Below are 17,709 nucleotides of genomic sequence, written 5' to 3'. Positions count from 1 at the left end.
AGACAGGGTAGGCCCACTGCTTAGTGAAGAGGGAGAAACAGTAACAGGAAACTTGGAAATGGCGGAGATGCTTAATGACTTCTTTGTTTCGGTCTTCACCGAGAAGTCTGAAGGAATGCCTAACATAGTGAATGCTAATGGGAAGGGGGTAGGTTTAGCAGATAAAATAAAAAAAGAACAAGTTAAAAATCACTTAGAAAAGTTAGATGCCTGCAAGTCACCCGGGCCTGATGAAATGCATCCTAGAATACTCAAGGAGCTAATAGAGGAGGTATCTGAGCCTCTAGCTATTATCTTTGGAAAATCATGGGAGACGGGAGAGATTCCAGAAGACTGGAAAAGGGCAAATATAGTGCCCATCTATAAAAAGGGAAATAAAAACAACCCAGGAAACTACAGACCCCAGTGAGTTTAACTTCTGTGCCAGGGAAGATAATGGAGCAAGTAATTAAGGAAATCATCTGCAAACACTTGGAAGGTGGTAAGGTGATAGGGAACAGCCAGCATGGATTTGTGAAGAACAAATCATGTCAAACCAATCTGATAGCTTTCTTTGATAGGATAACGAGCCTTGTGGATAAGGGTGAGGCTGTGGATGTGGTATACCTAGACTTTAGTAAGGCATTTGATACGGTCTCGCATGATATTCTTATTGATAAACTAGGCAAATACAATTTAGATGGGGCTACTATAAGGTGGGTGCATAACTGGCTGGATAACCGTACTCAGAGAGTTGTTATTAATAGTTCCCAATCCTGCTGGAAAGCCATAACGAGTGGGGTATCGCAGGGGTCTGTTTTGGGACCGGCGCTGTTCAATATCTTCATCAACGACTTAGATATTGGCATAGAAAGTACGCTTATTAAGTTTGCGGATGATACCAAACTGGGAGGGATTGCAACTGCTTTGGAGGACAGGGTCATAATTCAAAATGATCTGGACAAATTGGAGAAATGGTCTGAGTTAAACAGGATGAAGTTTAACAAAGACAAATGCAAAGTGCTCCACTTAGGAAGGAACAATCAGTTTCACACATACAGAATGGGAAGAGACTGTCTAGGAAGGAGTACGGCAGAAAGGGATCTAGGGGTTATAGTGGACCACAAGCTAAATATGAGTCAACAGTGTGATGCTCTTGCAAAAAAAGCAAACCTGATTCTGGGATGTATTAACAGGTGTGTTGTGAGCAAGACACGAGAAGTCATTCTTCCGCTCTACTCTGCTCTGGTTAGGCCTCAGCTGGAGTATTGTGTCCAGTTCTGGGCACCGCATTTTAAAAAAGATGTGGAGAAATTGGAAAGGGTCCAGAGAAGAGCAACAAGAATGATTAAAGGTCTTGAGAACATGACCTATGAAGGAAGGCTGAAAGAATTGGCTTTGTTTAGTTTGGAAAAGAGAAGACTGAGAGGAGACATGATAGCAGTTTTCAGGTATTTAAAAGGGTGTCATAAGGAGGAGGGAGAAAACTTGTTCACCTTAGCCTCTAAGGATAGAACCAGAAGCAATGGGTATAAAGTGCAGCAAGGGAGGTCTAGGTTGGACATTAGGAAAAAGTTCCTAACTGTCAGGGTGGTTAAACACTGGAATAAATTGCCGAGGGAGGTTGTGGAATCTCCATCTCTTGAGATATTTAAGAGTAGGTTAGATCAATGTCTATCAGGGATGGTATTTGGTCTTATAGACTCATAGACTTTAAGGTCAGAAGGGACCATTATGATCATCTGGTCTGACCCCCTGCATGCTGCAGGCCACAAGACCCTTCCCTGGACTGTGCCGTTGAAGTCCCCAATCCTGTGTTTTAGTGACTTCAATCGGCAGGGACCCTCCTGCTAGTGATCCCTGCCCCATGCTGCGGAGGAAGGCGAAAAACCTCCAGAGGCTCAGCCAATCTACCCTGGAGGAAAATTCCTTCCCGACCCCAAATATGGCGATCAGTAAGACCCCGAGCATGTAGGCAAGAGTCTCTAGCCTGACCCTTGTTTGCCATTATGCTATTTACGTACCATTGCTTGGTTTTCCTCGGCTACTATGTTTTACCATTAAACCATTCCCTCCATAAACTTATCCAACTTAATCTTAAAACCAGACAGGTCCGTTGCTCCCACCGTTTCCCTCGGAAGGCCGTTCCAATATTTCACCCCTCTGACGGTCAGAAACCTTCGTCTGATTTCAAGCCTGAACTTCCCCATGGCCAGTTTATATCCATTGGTTCTCGTGTCCACATTAGTACTCAGCTGAAATAATTCCTCACCCTCCCTTGTATTTATCCCTCTGATATATTTAAAGATAGCAATCATATCCCCCCTCAGCCTTCGTTTTGTCAGACTAAACAACCCGAGCTCCTCTAATCTCTTTTCATACGACAGGTTTTCTAGCAGGGGGGGCAGGAGGGATTCTGGCAGCAGTGAAGTGGGTTGCGGGGAAGTTGAGATCTTGACCCAAGTCATCCCAGACACTAATGCTAAGCCACAGGATGGCAGCATCTAGTGTCAGTGGAGTCCAAACACTATTTCAACCCCACAGTTTTCGATGAACTTCCCACAAGGAGAGGTGATGAGCACCCCCACCAACACACACACACAGACACACACACCACTCCTGGTGGTGGGAGGGGAACAGGAGAAAGGACAAAACAAGTAAGAGATGAAGAGAAAGGAAGGAGGGATGGAGGAAAAGGTAAAACAAAAAGGACAAACCCTAATGTCCCCAGTGATTCTACGGCACAAAATCCAAGGGATGGAATAAAATTCTGCCATCTTAAACTACTGTTTTCCATGCCTAGAATTCAGCTGGCACCACGTGGATCAGACTGAGCAGCTGCCAAAACCTCTTGGAGGCTCTTACCTTCTAAACAGGGACGTCTGTTTTCTAGTAAAATCAGTAAAAGGAAAGGAGAAAACTCGAAAGAGGCTCCTGCACGCACTCACGTACGTGAACCCTAATACTCTCTCAGTCCTCAAAGAAAGACCCCGAGAAGGAGACTTGCTGAAGCAAAGCCACAGGGTCTCTGAGGTTTCCCTGGCCCTGTGCTCCTGTCCTGCCAGGCTGATGTCAGCATCTCTCTCTGAGGTCACCACCTCCCTAACACATTTGACCAATAAGCTGACATCCTGCAAAAGGCCTTTGTGATGTCACTGCCACACCCAACCAAACCCTGAAGTGCTAATGTCCTGCTGCTGGCCTGACACTTTGAAGGTTTGAGGTTGTCATAACTATAAAGGGAAGGGTAACAGCTGTCCTGTGTACAGTACTAAGAAATCCTCCTGGCCAGAGACTCCAAAATCCTTTTCCCTCTAAAGGGTTAAGAAGCTCAGGTAACCTGGCTGGCATCTGACCTAAAGGACCAATAAGGGGACAAGATACTTTCAAATCTTGGGGAGGGGAAGGCTTTTGTTTGTGTTCTTTGTTTGTGTGGGTGTTCGCCCTCGGGACTGAGAGGGACCAGACATCAATCCAGGTTCTCCACATCTTTCTAAACAAGTCTCTCCTATTTCAAACAAGGCGTGTTAGTTTTCCTTTGTTTTCTCAACTTGTAAATGTACCTTTTCCTAGAGTGTTTATCTTTGTTTGCTGTACTTTGAACCTAAGACTAGAGGGGAGTCCTCTGAGCTCTTTAAGTTTGATTACCCTGTAAGGTTAATTTCCATACTGATTTTACAGAGATGATTTTTACCTTTTTCTTTAATTAAAAGCCTTATTTTTAAGAACCTGATTGATTTTTCCTTGTTTTAAGATCCAAGGAGTTTGGATCTTGATTCACCAGGAGTTGGTGGGAGGAAGGAGGGGAATGGTTAATTTCTCCTTCTTTTAGATCCAAGGGGGTTGGATCTGTATTCACCAGAAGTTGGTGGGAGGAAGGAGGGGGGATGGTTTATTTCTCCTTGTTTTAAGATCCAAGGGGTTTGGATCTGTATTCACCAGGGAATTGGTGAAAGGTTTCTCAAGGCTACCCAGGGGAGGAAATTAGCCTTGGGATGGTGGTTAAGCTTAGAAGTTTTCATGCAGGCCCCTACATTTGTACCCTAAACTTCAAAGTGGGGATACAGCCTTGACACAGGTACTCTCTGTGGATCACCCCACTCAATGCGTCTTCATTCTAGGAAGCAAGCCGGCTAGACAGTAAAACATCACAGGCTGCTCCCAATACTACACTCAGTGTTTCCAAAATTTGTAGACTTTATGGCCACAAGAGACCTTTAGAGCATCTCATCTAAGCACCTGCATATCATAGGCCTCCTGTATAGTACAATAGTTACTTTTTGGGCACACACATTCCAGAAAGGCATCTAGTCTTCATTCAATGACATCAAGAGATGGAGAATCCACCACTTTCCCTTTTAGTGAGTGCCAGGGGGCTCCATTTCCCCTTCCACTAGCACCCCATTTACAGTGAGACAGAGCAGTACCTGCAGCAGGGAGCGGGAGTTGCTGAAGGCCTCAGAGGCGCAGCCCCTGCAGTGTCTCAGGCACCTGGCGCAAGTGGCGGATGATGCGGGTGCATCACTTTGGCCGTGACGTCCTCCTCCTGCAAGGGAACGAGAACCTGTCAAAGACTCAAACGCCCCGAGGAATCAGGGGGAATTAAGGGCACCTGGAACCAGCAGTATTTAAACTGACTACCTGCCCACCACTGAGGGATGAATTCACCTCCTGAACCCCAGAATGGAGTCTTCTTGTCCTTTCTAGTAACCTCCAGTGCCAACCCACCACCTTGTAGGGTGAGCTCCTGCTACCTCCCCCTCAGTACCCTTGACAGCTGTTCTACCTCCAAACCACAGCTCAAGTTATCAGAACCCTCTTCTCCACCCCAACCCAGGTTGCGCAGGGAGGCGGCCCTAGCAGGGGGGGGCAGGAGGGATTCTGCCAGCAGTGAAGTGGGTTGCGGGGAAGTTGAGATCTTGCCCCAAGTTGTCCCAGACACTAATGCTAAGCCACAGGATGGCAGCATCTAGTGTCAGTGGAGTCCAAGCACTATTTGAACCCGACAGTTTTGGATCAACTTCCCACAAGGGGAGGTGAAGAGCACCCCCAGCAACACACACACCACTCCTGGAGGTGGGAGGGGAACAAGAGAAAGGACAAAAGAAGAGATGAAGAGAAAGGAAGGAGGGATGGAGGAAAAGGTAAAACGAAAAGGACAAACCCTAGTGTCCCCAGTGATTCCATGGGACAAAATTCCAGGGAGGGAATAAAATTCTGCCACCTTAAACTACTGTTTTCCATGCCGAGAATTCAGCTGGCACCAGATGGATCAGACTGAGCAGGTTCCAAAACCTCTTGGAGGCTCTGTGGAAGCAGAGAAAAGAACTGACAGAAGGGAACTGCAATGCATGATGGTTGTTAGCAAGAGTCAGGCTTCGTAGAAGGGAACTGCAATGCATGATGGTTGTTAGCAAGAGTCAGGCTTCGTTAGCAAGAGACAGTCTTTGTTAGCAAGAGTCAAGCTAGCTGTGACCCTGATAACCCTGATAACGCGAGATTTGTAGAAGCGAGGATTGTGTGAGGATTGTGTGAGACGGGTGAGAAAGAGCTGTGTAAGAAGTCATTGTGACCTCAGTATAGATAAGGTGTAGAAGACCTTGTGTAGATAAGGTATAGAAACTAATTGTATGTAGGCAAGAGTCAAAACAAGTAAGGAAATGAGATATCAAGATGGCCTATGTATAAACAAAATGCAGCTGTCCCTCATTATTTCTGTAATGAAAGGTATAAATGCTTGCTGTAATTAGTTACCAGGGAGAGACCTGCTTTGCTCTCTCCCTCTGCACATGTGAGAGTTAATAAAGCATCTGACTTGCTGTACCTAAAACAAAATAGTGAGAACTCAGTTTTTCTCCGACAGCTCTTACCTTCTAATTTTCAAGTAAAATCAGTAAAAGGAAAGGAGAAAACTCGAAAGAGGCTCCTGCTCGCACTCACATACGTCAATCCTAACACTCTCTCAGTCCTCAAAAAGAAACCTTGAGAAGGAGACTTGCTGAAGCAAAGCCACTGGGGTCTCTGAGGTTTCCCTGGTCGTAAGCCCCTGTCCTCCCTGGCTGAAGACAGCATCTCTCTCTGAGGTCACCACCTCCCTAACACCTTTGACCAGTACGCTGAGGTCCTTGAAAAAGCCTTTGTGATATCACTGCCACGCCCAACCAAACCCTAAAGTGCTCATGTCCTGCTGCTGGCCTGACACTTTGAAGGTTTGAGCTACGCTCTGTGGATCACACCACAAAATTCGTCTTCATTCTAGGAAGCAAGCTAGCTAGACAGTAAAACATCAGAGGCTGCTCCCAATACTACACTCAGTGTTTCCAAAAGTAGGAGACTTTCTGGCCAGAAGAGACCTTTACAGCATCTCATCTAACCCCCTCCATATCATAGGCTTCCAGTATAGTACAATAGTTACTTTTTGGGCACACACATTCCAGAAAGGCATCTAGTCTTCAATCAATGACATCAAGAGTTGGAGAATCCACCACTTTCCCTTTTAGTGAGTGCCAGAGGGCTCCATTTCCCCTTCCACTAGCTCCCCATTTACAGTGAGCCAGAGCAGTACCTGCAGCCGGGAGAGGGAGTTGCTAAGGCCTCAGAGGAACAGCCCCTGCAGTGTCTCAGGCACATGGCGTAAGTGCCGGATGATGCGGAGCTGGTGCATCCCTTTGGCCGTGACGTCCTCCTCCTGCAAGGGAACGAGAACCTGTCAGAGACTCAAATGCCCCGAGGAATCAGGGGCAATTAAGGACACCTGGAACCAGCAGTATTTACACCCAGCACCTGCCCACCACTGAGGGATGAATTCACCTCCTGAACCCCAGAATGGAGTCGTCTTCTCCTTTCTAGGAATCTCCAGTGCCAACCCCCGTCCTTGTAGGGTGAGCTCTTGCTACCTCCCCCTAAGTGCCCTTGACAGCTGTTCCACCTCCAAACCACAGCTCAAGTTATCAGAACCCTCTTCTCCACCCCCACCCAGGTTGGGCAGGGAGGCGGCTCTAGCAGGGGGGGCAGGTGGGATTCTGGCAGCAGTGAAGTGGGTTGCGAGGAGGTTGAGATCTTGCCCCAAGTCATCCCAGACACTAATGCTAAACCACACGATGGCAGCATCTAGTGTCAGTGGAGTCCAAGCACTATTTCAACCATACAGTTTTGGATCAACTCCCAACAAGGGGAGGTGAAGAGCACCCCCAGCAAAACACACACACACACACACACACACACACACACAACTCCTGGTGGTGGGAGGGGAACAAGAGAAAGGACAAAAGAAGTAAGAGATGAAGAGAAAGGAAGGAGGGATGGAGGAAAAGGTAAAACGAAAAGGACAAACCCTAATGTCCCCATTGATTCTACCAGACAAAATTACAGGGAGGGATTAAAATTCTGCCACCTTGAACTAGTGTTTTCCATGCCTGCCTAGAATTCAGCTGGCACCAGATGGATCAGACTGAGCAGGTTCCAAAACCTCTTGGAGGCTCTTACTTTCTAAACAGGGATGTCTGTTTTCTAGTAAAATCAGTAAAAGGAAAGGAGACAACTCGAAAGAGGCTCCTGCTCTCACTCAAATACGTGAATCCTAATACTCTCTCAGTCCTCAAGAGAAACCTCGAGAAGGAGACTTGCTGAAGCAAAGCCACAGGGGTCTCTGAGGTTTCCCTGGCCATGCGCCCCTGTCCTGCCTCGCTGATGGCAGCATCTCTCTCTGAGGTTACCACCTCCCTAACACTTTTGACCAATATGCTGAGGTCCTGCAAAAGACCTTTGTGATATCACTGCCACCAATCAAACCCTTAAGTGCTAATGTCCTGCTGCTGGCCTGACACTATGAAGGTTTGAGCTACTCTCTGTGGCTCACCCCACTCAATGCGTCTTCATTCTAGGAAGCAAGTGGGCTAGACGGTAAAACATCAGAGGCTGCTCCCAATGCTACACTCAGTGTTTCCAAAATTAGTAGACTTTATGGCCACAAGAGACCTTTAGAGCATCTAATCTAAGCCCCTGCATATCATAGGCTTCCTGTATCGTACAATAGTTACTCTTTGGGCACACACATTCCAGAAAGGCATCTAGTCTTCATTCAATGACATCAAGAGATGGAGAATCCACCACTTTCCCTTTTAGTGAGTGCCAGGGGGTTCCATTTCCCCTTCCACTAGCACCCCATTTACAGTGAGCCAGAGCAGTACCTGCAGCAGGGAGTGGGAGCTGCTGATGTCCACAGAGGCACAGCCCTTGCAGTGTCAACTTCCCACAAGGGGAGGTGAAGAGCACCCCCAGCAACACACACACACACAGACACACCACTCCTGGTGGTGGGAGGGGAACAAGAGAAAGCAAGGAGGGATGGAGGAAAAGGTAAAACGAAAAGGACAAACCCTAATGTCCCCAGTGATTCTATGGCACAAAATCCCAGGTGGGCTATAAAATTCTGCCACCTTGAACTAGTGTTTTCCATGCCTAGAATTCAGCTGGCACCAGATGGATCAGACTGCAGACTGAGCAGGTTAAAAACCTCTCCAAGGTTCTTACCTTCTCAACAGGCACGTCTGTTTTCTAGTAAAATCAATAAAAGGAGAAACTCGAAAGAGGTTCCTCCTCGCACTCACATACTTGAACCCTAATACTCTCTGAGTCCTAAAAAGGGAGACCTCGAGAAGGAGACTTGCTAAAGCAAAGCCAAAGGGGTCTCTGAGGTTTCCCTGGCCCTGCGCTCCTGTCCTGCCTGGCTGATGTCAGCATCTCTCTCTCAGGTAACCACCTCCCTAACACCTTTGACCCATAGGCTGAGGTCCAGGATAAGGCCTTTGTGATATCACTGCCACACCCAACCAAACCCTAAAGTGCTAATGTCCTGCTACTGGCCTGACACTTTGAAGGTTTGAGCTACTCTCTGTGGATCACCCCACTCAATGCATCCTCATTCTAGGAAGCAAGCGGGCTAGACAGTAAAACATCAGAGGCTGCTCCCAATGCTACACTCAGTGTTTCCAAAATTAGTAGACTTTATGGTCAGAAGAGACCTTTAGTGCATCTAATCTAACCCGCTGCATATCATAGGCTTACTGTATAGTACAATAGTTACTCTTTGGGCACACACATTCCAGAAAGGCATCTAGTCTTCATTCAATGACATCAAGAGATGGAGAATCCACCACTTTCCCTTTTAGTGAGGGCCAGGGGGCTCCATTTCCCCTTCCACTAGCTCCCCATTTACAGTGAGCCAGAGCAGTACCTGCAGCAGGGAGCGGGAGTTGCTGAAGGTCTCAGAGGAACAGCCCCTGCAGTGTCTCAGGCACCTGGCGCAAGTGCCGGATGATGCGGAGCTGGTGCATCACTTTGGCCGTGACGTCCTCCTGCTGCAAGGGAACGAGAACCTGTCAGAGACTCAAGGGCCCCGAGGAATCAGGGGGAATTAAGGGCACCTGGAACCAGCAGTATTTCCACCCACCACCTGCCCACCGCTGAGGGATGAATTCACCTCCTGAACCCCAGAATGGAGTCTTCTTGTCCTTTCTAGTATCCTCCAGTGCCAACCCCCCTCCTTGTAGGATTAGCTCCTGCTACCTCCCCCTCAGTGTTCTTCACAGTTGTTCCACCTCCAAACCAAACCTCAAGTTATCAGAACCCTCTTCTGCACCCCCAACCAGGTTGGGCATAGAGCTCTAGCGGGGGGGCAGGAGGGATTCTGCCAGAAGTGAAGTGGGTTGAGGGGAGGTTGAGATCTTGCCCCAAGTCATCCCAGACACTAATGCTAAGCCACAGGATGGCAGCATCTAGTGTCAGTGGAGTCCAAGCACTATTTCAACCATACAGTTTTGGATGAACTCCCCACAAGGGTAGGTGAAGAGCACCCCCAGCAACACACACACACACACACACCACTCCTGGTGGTGAAAGGGGAACAGGAGAAAGGACAAAAGAAGTAAGAGATGAAGAGAAAGGAAGGAGGGATGGAGGAAAAGGTAAAACGAAAAGGACAAACCCTAATGTCCCCAGTGATTCTACGGGACAAAATCCCAGGGAGGGAATAAAATTCTGCCATCTTAAACTACTGTTTTCCATGCCTAGAATTCAGCTGGCACCAGATGGATCAGACTGAGCAGGTTCCAAAACCTCTTGGAGGCTCTTACCTTCTAAATAGGGATGTCTGTTTTCTAGTAAAATCCGTCAAAAGGAAAGGAGAAAACTCGAAAGAGGCTCCTGCTCACACTCACATACGTCAACCCTAACACTCTCTCAGTCCTCAAAGAGAGACCTCGAGAAGGAGACTTGCTGAAGCAAAGCCACAGGGGTCTCTGAGGTTTCCCTGGCCCTGTGCTCCTGTCCTGCCTGGCTGATGTCAGCATCTCTCTCTCAGGTAACCACCTCCCTAACACCTTTGACCCATAGGCTGAGGTCCAGGATAAGGCCTTTGTGATATCACTGCCACACCCAACCAAACCCTAAAGTGCTAATGTCCTGCTACTGGAATGACACTTTGAAGGTTTGAGCTACTCTCTGTGGATCACCCCACTCAATGCATCCTCATTCTAGGAAGCAAGCGGGCTAGACAGTAAAACATCAGAGGCTGCTCCCAATGCTACACTCAGTGTTTCCAAAATTAGTAGACTTTATGGTCAGAAGAGACCTTTAGAGCATCTAATCTAACCCGCTGCATATCATAGGCTTACTGTATAGTACAATAGTTACTCTTTGGGCACACACATTCCAGAAAGGCATCTAGTCTTCATTCAATGATATCAAGAGATGGAGAATCCACCACTTTCCCTTTTAGTGAGGGCCAGGGGGCTCCATTTCCCCTTCCACTAGCTCCCCATTTACAGTGAGCCAGAGCAGTACCTGCAGCAGGGAGCGGGAGTTGCGGAAGGCCTCAGAGGAACAGCCCCTGCAGTGTCTCAGGCACCTGGCGCAAGTGCCGGATGATGCGGAGCTGGTGCATCACTTTGGCCGTGACGTCCTCCTGCTGCAAGGGAACGAGAACCTGTCAGAGACTCAAAGGTCCCGAGGAATCAGGGGGAATTAAGGGCACCTGGAACCAGCAGTATTTCCACCCACCACCTGCCCACCGCTGAGGGATGAATTCACCTCCTGAACCCCAGAATGGAGTCTTCTTGTCCTTTCTAGTATCCTCCAGTGCCAACCCCCCTCCTTGTAGGATTAGCTCCTGCTACCTCCCCCTCAGTGTTCTTCACAGCTGTTCCACCTCCAAACCAAACCTCAAGTTATCAGAACCCTCTTCTGCACCCCCAACCAGGTTGGGCATCGAGGCGGCTCTAGCGGGGGGGCAGGAGGGATTCTGCCAGAAGTGAAGTGGGTTGAGGGGAGGTTGAGATCTTGCCCCAAGTCATCCCAGACACTAATGCTAAGCCACAGGATGGCAGCATCTAGTGTCAGTGGAGTCCAAGCACTATTTCAACCATACAGTTTTGGATGAACTCCCCACAAGGGGAGGTGAAGAGCACCCCCAGCAACACACACACACACACACACCACTCCTGGTGGTGAAAGGGGAACAGGAGAAAGGACAAAAGAAGTAAGAGATGAAGAGAAAGGAAGGAGGGATGGAGGAAAAGGTAAAACGAAAAGGACAAACCCTAATGTCCCCAGTGATTCTACGGGACAAAATCCCAGGGAGGGAATAAAATTCTGCCATCTTAAACTACTGTTTTCCATGCCTAGAATTCAGCTGGCACCAGATGGATCAGACTGAGCAGGTTCCAAAACCTCTTGGAGGCTCTTACCTTCTAAATAGGGACGTCTGTTTTCTAGTAAAATCCGTCAAAGGAAAGGAGAAAACTCGAAAGAGGCTCCTGCTCACACTCACATACGTCAACCCTAACACTCTCTCAGTCCTCAAACAGAGACCTCGAGAAGGAGACTTGCTGAAGCAAAGCCACAGGGGTCTCTGAGGTTTCCCTGGCCCTGTGCTCCTGTCCTGCCAGGCTGATGTCAGCATCTCTCTCGGAGGTCACCACCTCCCTAACACCTTTGACCAATAGGCTGACGTCCTGCAAAAGGCCTTTGTGATATCACTGCCACACCCACCCTTCCCCGGAAGTGCTAATGTCCTGCTGCTGGCCTGACACTTTGAAGGTTTCAGCTACTCTCTGTGGATCACCCCACTCAATGCCTGTTCATTCTAGGAAGCAAGCCGGCTAGACGGTAAAACATCAGAGGCTGCTCCCAATGCTACACTCAGTGTTTCCAAAATTAGGGGACTTTATGGCCAGAAGAGACCTTTAGAGCATCTCATCTAACCCCTTGCATACCATAGGCTTGCTGTATAGTACAATAGTTACTCTTTGGGCACACACATTCCAGAAAGGCATCTAGTCTTCCTTCAATGACATCAAGAGATGGAGAATCCACCACTTTCCCTTTTAGTGAGGGCCAGGGGGCTCCATTTCCCCTTCCACTAGCTCCCCATTTACAGTGAGCCAGAGCAGTACCTGCAGCAGGGAGCGGGAGTTGCTGATGGCCTCAGAGGCACAGCCCCTGCAGTGTCTCAGGAATCTGGCGCAAGTGCCGGATGATGCGGAGCTGGTGCATCACTTTTGGCCGTGACGTCCTCCTGCTGCAAGGGAACGAGAACCTGTCAGAGATTCAAACGCCCCGAGGAATCAGCGGGAATTAAGGGCACCTGGAACCAGCACTACTTCCACCCATCACCGGCCCACCACTGAGGGATAAATTCACCTCCTGAACCCCAGAATGGAGTCTTCTTGTCCTTTCTAGTAACCTCCAGTGCCAACCCCCCTCCTTGAAGGATGAGCTCCTGCTATCTCCCCCTCAGTGCCCTTGACAGCTGTTCCACCTCCAAACCACAGCTCAAGTTATTAGTACCTTTGGACACAGACTGGCTAACCTAGTGAGGAGGGCTTTAAACTAGGTTCGACGGGGACAGGTGAGCAAAGCCCACAGGTAAGTGGGGAACATGGAGACCGGGGAGATGGGTCAAAAACGAGAGGGAGTGTGGGCTATATTGTCAGAGGGAAAGGAGGGTCAGGACAAAACTGGGAGGAAAGATCAAACCAGTATCTTAGATGTCTCTATACAAATGCGAGAAGTATGGGGAATAAGCAGGAAGAACTGGAAGTGCTAATAAATAAATACAACTATGACATTGTTGGCATCACTGAAACTTGGTGGGATAATACACATGATTGGAATGTTGGTGTGGATGGGTACAGCTTGCTCAGGAAGGATAGACAGGGGAAAAAGGGAGGAGGTGTTGCCTTGTATATTAAAAATGTACACACTTGGACTGAGTTGGAGATGGACATAGGAGACGGAAGTGTTGAGAGTCTCTGGGTTAGGCTAAAAGGGGTAAAAAACAAGGGAGATGTCATGCTAGGAGTCTACTACAGGCCACCTAACCAGGTGGAAGAGGTGGATGAGGCTTTTTTTAAGCAACTAACAAAATCATCCAAAGCCCAAGATTTGGTGGTGATGGGGGACTTCAACTATCCGGCTATATGTTGGGAAAATAACACAGCGGGGCACAGACTATCCAACAAATTCCTGGACTGCATTGGAGACAACTTTTTATTTCAGAAGGTTGAAAAGCTACTGGGGGGAAGCTGTTCTAGACTTGATTTTAACAAATAGGGAGGAACTCGTTGAGAATTTGAAAGTAGAAGGCAGCCTGGGTGAAAGTGATCATGGAATCATAGAGTTTGCAATTCTAAGGAAGGGTAGAAGGGAGAACAGCAAAATAGAGACAATGGATTTCAGGAAGGCAGATTTTGGTAAGCTCAGAGAGCTGATAGGTAAGGTCCCATGGGAATCAAGACTGAGGGGAAAAACAACTGAGGAGAGTTGGCAGTTTTTCAAAGGGACACTATTAAGGGCCCAAAAGCAAGCTATTCCGCTGGTTAGGAAAGATAGAAAATGTGGCAAAAGACCACCTTGGCTTAACCATGAGATCTTGCATGATCTAAAAAATAAAAAGGAGTCATATAAAAAATGGAAACTGGGACAGATTACAAAGGATGAATATAGGCAAACAACACAGGAATGCAGGGGCAAGATTAGAAAGGCAAAGGCACAAAATGAGCTCAAACTAGCTACGGGAATAAAGGGAAACAAGAAGACTTTTTATCAATACATTAGAAGCAAGAGGAAGACCAAAGACAGGGTAGGCCCACTGCTTAGTGAAGAGGGAGAAACAGTAACAGGAAACTTGGAAATGGCGGAGATGCTTAATGACTTCTTTGTTTCGGTCTTCACCGAGAAGTCTGAAGGAATGCCTAACATAGTGAATGCTAATGGGAAGGGGGTAGGTTTAGCAGATAAAATAAAAAAAGAACAAGTTAAAAATCACTTAGAAAAGTTAGATGCCTGCAAGTCACCCGGGCCTGATGAAATGCATCCTAGAATACTCAAGGAGCTAATAGAGGAGGTATCTGAGCCTCTAGCTATTATCTTTGGAAAATCATGGGAGACGGGAGAGATTCCAGAAGACTGGAAAAGGGCAAATATAGTGCCCATCTATAAAAAGGGAAATAAAAACAACCCAGGAAACTACAGACCCCAGTGAGTTTAACTTCTGTGCCAGGGAAGATAATGGAGCAAGTAATTAAGGAAATCATCTGCAAACACTTGGAAGGTGGTAAGGTGATAGGGAACAGCCGGCATGGATTTGTGAAGAACAAATCATGTCAAACCAATCTGATAGCTTTCTTTGATAGGATAACGAGCCTTGTGGATAAGGGTGAGGCTGTGGATGTGGTATACCTAGACTTTAGTAAGGCTTTTGATACGGTCTCGCATGATATTCTTATTGATAAACTAGGCAAATACAATTTAGATGGGGCTACTATAAGGTGGGTGCATAACTGGCTGGATAACCGTACTCAGAGAGTTGTTATTAATAGTTCCCAATCCTGCTGGAAAGCCATAACGAGTGGGGTATCGCAGGGGTCTGTTTTGGGACCGGCGCTGTTCAATATCTTCATCAACGACTTAGATATTGGCATAGAAAGTACGCTTATTAAGTTTGCGGATGATACCAAACTGGGAGGGATTGCAACTGCTTTGGAGGACAGGGTCATAATTCAAAATGATCTGGACAAATTGGAGAAATGGTCTGAGTTAAACAGGATGAAGTTTAACAAAGACAAATGCAAAGTGCTCCACTTAGGAAGGAACAATCAGTTTCACACATACAGAATGGGAAGAGACTGTCTAGGAAGGAGTACGGCAGAAAGGGATCTAGGGGTTATAGTGGACCACAAGCTAAATATGAGTCAACAGTGTGATGCTCTTGCAAAAAAAGCAAACCTGATTCTGGGATGTATTAACAGGTGTGTTGTGAGCAAGACACAAGAAGTCATTCTTCCGCTCTACTCTGCTCTGGTTAGGCCTCAGCTGGAGTATTGTGTCCAGTTCTGGGCACCGCATTTTAAAAAAGATGTGGAGAAATTGGAAAGGGTCCAGAGAAGAGCAACAAGAATGATTAAAGGTCTTGAGAACATGACCTATGAAGGAAGGCTGAAAGAATTGGCTTTGTTTAGTTTGGAAAAGAGAAGACTGAGAGGAGACATGATAGCAGTTTTCAGGTATTTAAAAGGGTGTCATAAGGAGGAGGGAGAAAACTTGTTCACCTTAGCCTCTAAGGATAGAACCAGAAGCAATGGGTTTAAAGTGCAGCAACGGAGGTCTAGGTTGGACATTAGGAAAAAGTTCCTAACTGTCAGGGTGGTTAAACACTGGAATAAATTGCCGAGGGAGGTTGTGGAATCTCCATCTCTTGAGATATTTAAGAGGAGGTTAGATAAATGTCTATCAGGGATGGTATTTGGTCTCATAGACTCATAGACTTTAAGGTCAGAAGGGACCATTATGATCATCTGGTCTGACCCCCTGCATGCTGCAGGCCACAAGACCCTTCCCTGGACTGTGCCGTTGAAGTCCCCAATCCTGTGTTTTAGTGACTTCAATCGGCAGGGACCCTCCTGCTAGTGATCCCTGCCCCATGCTGCGGAGGAAGGCGAAAAACCTCCAGAGGCTCAGCCAATCTACCCTGGAGGAAAATTCCTTCCCGACCCCAAATATGGCGATCAGTAATACCCCGAGCATGTAGGCAAGAGTCTCTAGCCTGACCCTTGTTTGCCATTATGCTATTTACGTACCATTGCTTGGTTTTCCTCGGCTACTATGTTTTACCATTAAACCATTCCCTCCATAAACTTATCCAACTTAATCTTAAAACCAGACAGGTCCGTTGCCCCCACCGTTTCCCTCGGAAGGCCGTTCCAATATTTCACCCCTCTGACGGTCAGAAACCTTCGTCTGATTTCAAGCCTGAACTTCCCCACGGCCAGTTTATATCCATTGGTTCTCGTGTCCACATTAGTACTCAGCTGAAATAATTCCTCTCCCTCCCTTGTATTTATCCCTCTGATATATTTAAAGATAGCAATCATATCCCCCCTCAGCCTTCGTTTTGTCAGACTAAACAACCCGAGCTCCTCTAATCTCTTTTCATACGACAGGTTTTCCATTCCTCTGATCATCCTAGTCGCCCTTCTCTGCACCCGTTCCAATTTGAGTTCATCTTTTTTAAACATGGGAGACCAGAACTACACACAGTACTCCAAATGAGGTCTCACCAGCGCCGTATACAACGGAAGCAGGACCTCCTTATCCCTACTAGATATACCTCGCCTAATACATCCCAAGACCGCATTGGCTTTTTTCACAGCCACGTCACATTGTCGACTCATAGTCATCCTGCGGTCTACAAGGACCCCTAGGTCCTTCTCCTCTTCCGTTACTTCTAACCAATGCGTCCCCATCTTGTAACTAAAATTGTTATTAGTCATCCCCAAGTGCATCACCTTACACTTTTCACTATTAAATTTCATCTTATTTCTGACACTCCAATTCACAAGCTCATTCAAGTCTCCCTGCAGAATATCCCTATCCTCCTCCGAATTTGCAACTCCTCCCACCTTCGTATCATCCGCAAACTTTATCAGCCCACTCTTGCAATCGGTTCCGAGGTCAGTTATAAATAGATTAAATAAAATGGGTCCCAAAACCGAACCTTGAGGCACTCCACTAGTAACCTCCCTCCAACCCGACAGTTCACCCTTTAATACGACCCGCTGCATTCTCCCCATTAACCAATTCTTTATCCACCTCTGGATTTTCATATCGATCCCCATGTTTTCCAGTTTAACCAATAATTCCTCATGGGGTACAGTATCAAACGCTTTACTGAAATCCAGGTATATTAGGTCCACCGCATTTCCCTTATCTAATAAGTCCGTTACATGGTCCTGCCATGCGGGCAGGGGACTGGACTCGATGACCTCTCGAGGTCCCTTCCAGTCCTAGAATCTATGAACGTATGAAAAAAACACTGTTCTCCAACCCCACCCAGGTTGGCCAGGGAGGCGGCTCTAGCAGGGGGGGCAGGAGGGATTCTGGCAGCAGTGAAGTGGGTTGCGGGGAAGTTGAGATCTTGACCCAAGTCATCCCAGACACTAATGCTAAGCCACAGGATGGCAGCATCTAGTGTCAGTGGAGTCCAAACGCTATTTCAACCCCACAGTTTTCGATGAACTTCCCACAAGGAGAGGTGATGAGCACCCCCAGGAACACACACACACACACACACACACACACACACACAACTCCTTGTGGTGGGAGGGGAAGAGGAGAAAGGACAAAAGAAGTAACAGATGAAGAGAAAGGAAGGAGGGATGGAGGAAAAGGTAA

The 17,709-nt window shown here is 47.4% G+C and overlaps 1 long non-coding RNA gene across 1 annotated transcript in view; it reads right to left on the bottom strand.

Annotated features, from left to right (window-relative positions):
- LOC135977862 (uncharacterized) overlaps nucleotides 1-12,561 on the bottom strand; it is a 65,795-nt gene extending 53,234 nt beyond the window's left edge. The window contains exons 1-6 of the long non-coding RNA XR_010595306.1: nucleotides 12,432-12,561; nucleotides 10,822-10,945; nucleotides 9,215-9,338; nucleotides 6,545-6,667; nucleotides 5,144-5,286; nucleotides 4,407-4,525 (exon numbers count right to left, since the gene is read on the bottom strand). This is a non-coding gene — a long non-coding RNA (uncharacterized LOC135977862). The remainder of the gene's footprint in view (nucleotides 1-4,406; nucleotides 4,526-5,143; nucleotides 5,287-6,544; nucleotides 6,668-9,214; nucleotides 9,339-10,821; nucleotides 10,946-12,431) is intronic.
- Between the last annotated feature and the right edge of the window lie 5,148 nt (nucleotides 12,562-17,709).

This window comes from Chrysemys picta, unplaced genomic scaffold (assembly GCF_011386835.1).
Source record: "Chrysemys picta bellii isolate R12L10 unplaced genomic scaffold, ASM1138683v2 scaf51, whole genome shotgun sequence".
Classification (NCBI taxonomy): domain Eukaryota; kingdom Metazoa; phylum Chordata; order Testudines; family Emydidae; genus Chrysemys; species Chrysemys picta.
Note: the sequence above shows the minus strand (reverse complement) of the source record. Positions and strands in the feature narration are given on the sequence as shown.